The following is an 8,217-nucleotide window of genomic DNA, read 5'->3' as shown; positions in this document are numbered from 1 at the left end:
TCCGCCGCCTAGCCCGCCTCCGCCGCCTAGCCCGCCGCCGCCGCCTAGCCCGCCGCCGCCGCCGCCTAGCCCGCCGACGCCTAGCCCGCCGCCGCCGCCGCCTAGCCCGCCGACGCCGCCGCCTAGCCCGCCGAAGCCTAGCCCGCCGACGCCTAGCCCGCCTCCGCCGCCGCCTAGCCCGCCGCCGCCTAGCCCGCCGCCGCCGCCGCCTAGCCCGCCGACGCCTAGCCCGCCGACGCCTAGCACGCCGCCGCCGCCGCCTAGCCCGCCGACGCCTAGCCCGCCGACGCCACCGCCTAGCCCGCCGAAGCCTAGCCCGCCGACGCCTAGCCCGCCTCCGCCGCCGCCTAGCCCGCCGACGCCTAGCCCGCCGACGCCTAGCACGCCGCCGCCGCCGCCTAGCCCGCCGCCGCCTAGCCCGCCGACGCCGCCGCCTAGCCCGCCGAAGCCTAGCCCGCCGACGCCTAGCCCGCCTCCGCCGCCGCCTAGCCCGCCGCCGCCTAGCCCACCTCCGCCGCCTAGACCGCCGCCTAGACCGCCGCCGCCTAGCCCGCCTCCGCCGCCTAGCCCGCCGCCGCCGCCGCCTAGCCCGCCGACGCCTAGCCCGCCGCCGCCGCCGCCTAGCCCGCCGACGCCTAGCCCGCCGACGCCGCCGCCTAGCCCGCCGAAGCCTAGCCCGCCGACGCCTAGCCCGCCTCCGCCGCCGCCTAGCCCGCCGCCGCCGCCGCCTAGCCCGCCGACGCCTAGCCCGCCGACGCCTAGCACGCCGCCGCCGCCGCCTAGCCCGCCGACGCCTAGCCCGCCGACGCCGCCGCCTAGCCCACCGAAGCCTAGCCCGCCGACGCCTAGCCCGCCTCCGCCGCCGCCTAGCCCGCCGACGCCTAGCCCGCCGACGCCTAGCACGCCGCCGCTGCCGCCTAGCCCGCCGACGCCTAGCCCGCCGACGCCGCCGCCTAGCCCGCCGAAGCCTAGCCCGCCGACGCCTAGCCCGCCTCCGCCGCCGCCTAGCCCGCCGCCGCCTAGCCCGCCTCCGCCGCCTAGACCGCCGCCTAGACCGCCGCCGCCTAGCCCGCCTCCGCCGCCTAGCCCGCCGCCGCCGCCGCCTAGCCCCCCTCCTCCTCCTCCTCCTCCTCCTCCTCCTCCTCCTCCTCCTCCTCCTCCTCCTCCTCCTCGTCCTCCGCCGGTTTCGTGCCGGGATCCCATGGTCCTTGGGGTTGACCAGATGTCCCGTCGCACTTAGTCTCTGCGGGGCTGGCCCTATCGATGCTATGGAGGGGGATCACCGCCAGGGGGCGCTGCGGTTGCGGGCTTCTCGACTCCCTCTCCTTCCCCACCCCTCCGCTCGCCCGCTCCTCCTTTCTTTACTCCCTATCGCCCCGCCCCCTTTTTTCTCCACACACACGCAATTATCACGCTCACGAACTATCCCGGGACCTGGCGTGACTTTCATCGCAATCTCCCCCCCCCCGGACACACACACATAGAGACACACCCTCCCGGCAGGGAGCACCCTGAGTGGTCGTGCAGATGTCGCTGCTGCATGCGGCCTCCGCATGGGTTCGCTGGTTGACCAGATGTCTGGTCCTTGGGTGGTTGACCGGATGTCTGGTCTGTGGTTGTCATCCTGACAGGGAGGCTTTGGGACGGATTTGGTCTCTCTGGCCTCGCTGCCCCTAGGGGTCACCCTGCGATCGGTATTCTTCTCGCGTGGGGCGAGGGGGCGCTCCGGAGCATTCCTCTCCTCTCGGAGTTTCTGTCTGCAGTCTCTCGACTTGCTCTCACTCCCCTACCCTGCTGTGTGACTTTCTTTTTGGTCCTTTCATTTTATCTATTCTCTCTTTGCCTTTTCCTGCCCGCCTTTCCGCTCCCCCCCCCCCCGGATTCATGGTTTCACGTCACGCGGGTGACGTGCCGACACACCAGGAGGCCCTTCTCACACGTGCGCGTGAACACGCAATCAACACGTTTATGAACTAGAAAGGGATCTGGTGTGACTTTGCTATTATTTCCCCTCCCCTCCTCCCCGCGCTGAGAATGAGTTTCCCCGGGCTCGTGTGCCCGCCTGGGAATCGGCTGCAGACGCCATGGCCCCGGGTCGACCACATGTTGCCCTGGGGTCCACCAGATGTCTCTGGCGAATTGGGGCCCTAGGGTGCTTGTGACGGTGTGGTCACTAGGTGTCGCTCTGGGCTCAGTATTCTTCCTTCTCGCTGTGACTTTGGTCTCTTTTTTTCGAAATTTCTTTCTTTCTTCCTCTTTTGCCCTGTTTCCATTTTCCCTTCTTAATCTCTTTCTCTCTTTTTGTTGCTTTTTTTCCACGGCAGATGGGTGATGTGTGTGTGGAGGAAACGCGGCGTCAGGGAGAAGACACATCTCACACGTGCTCGGGAACACCCGATCGTCACGCTTCTGAGTACCGACCGATGGATCTGGTCCCGAATTTTTTAATAGTTTTCTCCTCTCTCTCTCTCTCTCTCTCTCTCTCTCCCTCCCCCCCTTCCTTCTCTTTCCTTTCTCTCCCTTCCTTTCTTTCTTTCTCTCGCTCTCTCGCTCTCGCTCTTCTTTTCTTTCTGACAGAGTCTCTCGTTCTGTTGCCCTGGCTAGAGTGCCATGGCGTCAGCCTAGCTCACAGCAATCTCAAACTCCTGGGCTCAAGCGATCAGACTGCCTCAGCCTCCCGAGTAGCTGGGATTACAGGCATGTGCCAGCATGCCCAGCTAATTGGATATACGTGTGTGTGTGTGTGCGTGTGTGTGTGTGTGTGTGTGTGTGTATATATATATATATATATATATATTTTTTTTTTTTTTTTTTTTTTGAAACAGAGTCTCACTCTGTTGCCCAGACTAGAGTGCCGTGGCGTCAGCCTAGCTCACAGCAACCTCAAACTCCTGGGCTCAAGCGATCCTACTGCCCCAGCCTCCCGAGTACCTGGGACTACAGGCATGCGCCACCGTGCCCGGCTAATATTTTTCTGTATATATTTTTAGATACTGTTTCTGTATATATTTTTAGATATATAGTTTCTTTCTATTTTTAGTAGAGATGGGGGTCTCGCTCTTGCTCAGGCTGGTCTCGAACTCCCGACCTTGAGCGATCCACCCGCCTCTACGTCCCAGAGTGCTAGGATTACAGGCGTGAGCCACCCCGCCTGGCGTGTACGTTCTGTATTCACAGACAGACGGAAGGCAGGGAGAATGTTACCCTTTCAAAGCCCGCCCTGCTCGCCTCTCAGCCCACCGATGGCACTCTGAATCCCGTGGCATTCCTTCACTCAGCTGAATTCTTCAGCACCCGACCCCCCCCCCACCCCACCCCCGTGCCACGGGAGTTCGTTCTCATGGCAGAGCCATCGAGGCTGTTGCCACACGTGTTGTAGGTGCCTAGGCAGACTGTGCCCTGGCCCCGAGGAGGTACGGAACCGCCTATCGCCTCGGGAGGGAGGGACAAGATGTGTCCGTGTCCAAGGCGACGTCCTGTCGATCACGAGGAGGCCTGCAAAGGCTCGTATCTGCCAGGCATTGAGCCACATCACATGAAACACCGGTGTGTTCCTTCACTTAGGTGGTGTCGCGTGTTGATACTCACAGAGGATGATAAACCCACTCGCATGCCGGCTGAGCCCCCTGTGTCTCCTCCTCTATCCACTGAGGGAAAAAACCGCAACGAAAGGTAGAAAACCACAGGGGGGGAAGAGAGCCCGTCGCTCTCCCTATGTGACCGTCCGGAGTGCTCGTTCAGATGGGAGGAGGTGTGTTTGTGTGTGTGTGTGTGTGTGTGTGTGTGTTTCATTGATTTTGGTGCCATCTTTTCTCTGCAGCTGCGTCAGAGGACAGCGATTTTTCCGATTTTCACTCCGCTGAGTGAATTGCCTTTTGAAGAGAATGTCCACAGGAAGCCTACGGTCCTCCCGCGGGGGTGGCCCTCCTCTAGAAATGAATCTCGTTTCTTGAACGGAGGGGACTTGTTGACGCCATCATGCTTTCGGGACGACTTCTCAGACGCTAGCTTTGGACCGCAACATAGGTGCCCCCGACATTGCCTCAAGGGTTCCGTGGTGCCTCCTGTCAAGAGACCCCACCGACCGTCCCCAGCCTGCCCGCTCAAGGGAGCCGGGCCCCTTCTGATCTGTCCGCCCGCCGGTGAAGCTCCCTCCCGAGGGTCGGAAAGCCCACCTGTTTCCCAGTTCGGTTGAATGATGGGGCACCCGGGCAGGGCACTGGCACCGAGTGACTCCATTCTGAGTCTGTCTGCTCTGGGGGGCGGGGGCGGGGGCGGGGGCGGGTGGGGGGGGCAGTTCCGTCTCGACCCGGTGGCCTCCTACCGACTGACTCGATGGGACGGACCATTCTCACTCAGGATCGTGTACCTTCTTGGCCTAGGCACATCCCGGCACTTAAAGCCACTTTTCGGGGACACTCTCCCACGTACAGATAGATGGCCTGCACGAGTGCTCTTCCTTTCTCGAAACACTGGAAATCTGTCCTCAATTTTACCTGACCTACCTGACGGTGTGTGATAAAGGAGCATAGAACCCTCAGCCACCCTCCACCTTCCCGCTGTCCCGAGAGACAGTGCCGAGCGTGAAATTCTATCCCTGACTCTCTGTGTCCACCGGAACGTGGCCTGACTGCAGTGACGTCAGCTACGTCAAGTCGTTCTCTGGGTAGGGAAAGAACTTAACCAGATAGGCCCTATCGGTCGCTTCTCTGTTCTGATAGTTTTGTGGCAGCCATTTCTTTCCCCCTCTCTTTTCTTTTTCTGTCTCTCTCCCCCACCCCCACCCCCAAATTCTTTCTACGAAGACGTTTAGGATGTCAGATTCTGGCCACATGCCCCCCCTAGGCATACGGGGGCCAGCATAGACAAAGGTCTTCGGTACCAAGTGTTCATTCCACGGTGACAGATATTGCCACTCTTGTATTGACCAGGGCGAGATGGTGAGTGGGTCAACTCTGAAACTCCCTGTACTCTACTTCTCTCTTGGGTAGGTCCCTGCCCCAACCCTCCGGCTTCTAGCACACACCCAGGGGCACTCTCTCCTCTCTGGATAAAGTTCCAGATGATCCGATCCGCTCCGAGGAGGAAGGGGAGCTGGCCGGGCCACCCACTGTGCGCCCCACCCCCGTCAGTCATAGGGTCCGTTCTTTTCAGGATGACACCGGCAGCGGTTGCTGGGTGTCACCTAGCGGCCACTTTGATCAGACCTCGGGATCCGGAAAGTCAGGTGACGTTGGGAGTTTAAGAGCTGACTCCCGGGAGGTGTGGAGGGCGGGGAGGAGAGCACGGTCCGGACGGTCCCACCCTCTTCTTCCCGGGCCCCGCAGCTCTGGGCCCGCCCGGGGCAGCCCTAGCCTCTAGCGGGTCTCCGCCCACCCGCCCTGTTGTCTGCGGGAGGCGCCCCTCCTCCCGCTCTCTGCCTCCTCCCGGGACCGTAGGCCTCTGCCCGTCGTCTTTTTTATTTTTATTTTTTCCCTTTTGTTTGTTTCTCTTTTATCTTGTGTTTTAGGCTTATCGAATATCATATCGTATAAAAACTTAAATCACAGAATGAATTATATTAAGTAACAAGATGTGGCTTTTTATCCTACGCCGAGAACGATGAATTTTTCTCTTCGTGTCCATTTTCCTGTCCTGGAAGAAATACAAAGTTGCTCGTGATACTTCCCCATCATCTTCCAGTTTCCCCGACTGTCAACACGATGTATTCGATCGTATATCTTTGTGTGTGCACGTGGGCGCCTGTACCTATTTCTTTTCGGCATCAGTCTCAGGTCTTTTGGCACCTAGGGGGGAAAAAGGAGAAACCAATAAAGGACAGAAAGACGTTCTGTCGTTTTACGCTCCCCACCACCACCACCACCACCACCACCACCACCACTTTTGGGAGCTTGTAGTCTGGCCTATGTCCCCAAGGCAGGTTAAATCTTTTCTTAAAACTCCCAAGTGGTCCCCTGCCCCGCCCCCCCCCCCAGGTGGGCGGCCGGCAGAGTTCACAGGCTTTGTTTTTGGCAGAGCCTGGACGATTGAAATAATTAACCACAATCAACGCTAAAGCTGAGAACCCCTCCCCCCCTCATTAAAAGCTCTGTATTTCTGCCTAGCCCTATGTTCGGGGAAATTCGGAGGCTTGAGATGGGAAGGTCTACCCTATTTTCTCCTTTACCGGCAAAATAGACTCTCTCTTTCCTTCCTCCTCAAACAGCTTGTCCTCGTTATTCGGCCTCGTGGGCAAGTGGCCGAGCTTTCGGTAACACCAAGTCTTGTAAGTTGTGTTGTGTTATCGGTCTTGTTTTCTTTCTTTTCTTTTCTTTTCTTTTCTTTTTTTTTTTTTGAGACAGGATTTCTTTCACTCTGTCCTCTCCCAGGCCGCCTTGGCCTGATTGTAGCTCACAGCAAGCTCCAAATCCAGGGCTTAAGTGATCCTCTCTGCCTCAGCCTTCTGAGTAGCTGGGACTATAGGCAAATGCTGCCACACCCGCCATAATTTTTCTTTTTTTTTTTTTTTGTTGGTAGAGATGAGGTCTCATCGTGTTACCCAGGCTGGTCTCCAGCTGCTGGGCTCAAGTCACGCTCCCGTCTCTGCCTCCCAAGTTGCGGGGATCACGGGCATGAGCCACCATGGCCAGCCAGGTTATTTAAAGGTGATCGCTTTGCTATCCTGATACAAAACCCCAAATGTGCGAGTTTAAGGCACCAGACGGAGGGAGTCTCCACACTACATCGTCACGAACATTGAGGGTGGCTCACGAAACAGCTGGGATGTGGCCACACAGTAGTGATCGAGGAGATATATTCTAGTGGGATAGCAGAAATATAGAATGTCCTGAAGACACTAAATGTCGGAATGCCACAGCAGTCAATGGCTGACAAACTTCCATTCCATCGTGTCATGGTAGGCGGCTTACTTTTCTCCTGCTCCCTCGGTATGATTAAGGCCTGACGTAGAAAATGTCTACGTCTCATCCAAATCCATCGAGACGATGGAAGGGGGAACTGGGAGAGGAATAAAGAAAAACAAGAGGGGGAGAAGGAGGAAACTGCCTCCCCTGCCCCCATGCTACCCAATTAATAAATGAAGAATGGCCTCTTCCCTCCTCTTCCCAACCCCTAACTATGCCTGGAGGTGTATCGTAGGCCTACAGTCCTAAGAAATGTACAACTACTGATAGTAATGGGAAGAAATGCAGTCTAATAGGTTTCTGTGCAGTGGGACACCTGGCCAGGGCACTTACGGTGAATGGAGCTTGCAGGGCGGGCGGGAGGTTGCTCTGGGTGAGTCTGTGAGTTGGCGGTGAGTGGTGAGTGAATGTGAAGGCCTAGGACATTACTTACTGTAGGTTTTCATAAACCCTGGACACTTAGGCCACACGACATTTACCTTTAGAAATTTCTTTCTTCAATAATACATTAACCTTAGCTTACTGTAAGTGTTTTCACTTCATAAACTTTTCCATGGTGGTTTGGCTTTTTTTTTGTTTGTTTGTTTGTCTGTCTGTTTGTTTGTTTGTTTGTTTTTCTTTCTTTTAAACTTTTGGACTCTTTTGCAACACCACGACTTAAAACACAAATGCGTTGCACTGTTGTACACAGATATTTTCTTTCTCTGTGTCCTTATGTGTTCCGTAAGCTTTTTCCTACTTTTAAAGTTTTTATCGTTCTATGCACTTTTCAAAATAATAAAAACTAAAACGGGGGGGGGGGTGGGAGAGGGAAGGAGAGAAATACACACACATGAATATGTTTCCCAAGTGAACTGAGGAAGGGGGCCGAGTCAAGGTTCTCAGGGAGCCACCAGTGATGAAACGGTCAGGCTCAGAATCAGCATTGCAGAGTGGCTGCAGAGCCGGGGGGCCTGGACTGGCTACCTGGACGACACTCCGTGTTTGGTAACTTGGCGAGTCATACATCCTCTTGAGCCTCAGCCTCTTCATCTGCAAATGCAGAAATCATGGTGCCTACCCCACAGGGATATTGTGCAGAGTGAAAAAGCAAATGCAGGCAAAGCCCACAGAAGCACGCGTGGTAAACAGTAAGCCTTTAATCGTGGTCACAGTCGTTGTTATAGGATCATCTTCCTATGTCCTTGTCTTTTAAAGATTAGCAGAACCTCCCAGAAGATGAGAATGGGCTCCCCCTGAGCAAGTCTCGGCTGTAAAGTCACAGGCATGTTGAGCATGTGGCACAGAAGGCAGAATAAAAACCTGATCCCGGAAC

General features: G+C 56.9%; 1 pseudogene; it reads right to left on the bottom strand.

Moving 5' to 3' along the window:
* Positions 1 to 1,893: 1,893 nt before the first annotated feature.
* Positions 1,894 to 1,985, bottom strand: LOC138380394 (small nucleolar RNA U13; annotated as a pseudogene).
* Between the last annotated feature and the right edge of the window lie 6,232 nt (positions 1,986 to 8,217).

This window comes from Eulemur rufifrons, unplaced genomic scaffold (assembly GCF_041146395.1).
Source record: "Eulemur rufifrons isolate Redbay unplaced genomic scaffold, OSU_ERuf_1 scaffold_401, whole genome shotgun sequence".
In the NCBI taxonomy this organism is placed as follows: domain Eukaryota; kingdom Metazoa; phylum Chordata; class Mammalia; order Primates; family Lemuridae; genus Eulemur; species Eulemur rufifrons.
This window is presented reverse-complemented; position numbering and strand designations above follow the sequence as displayed.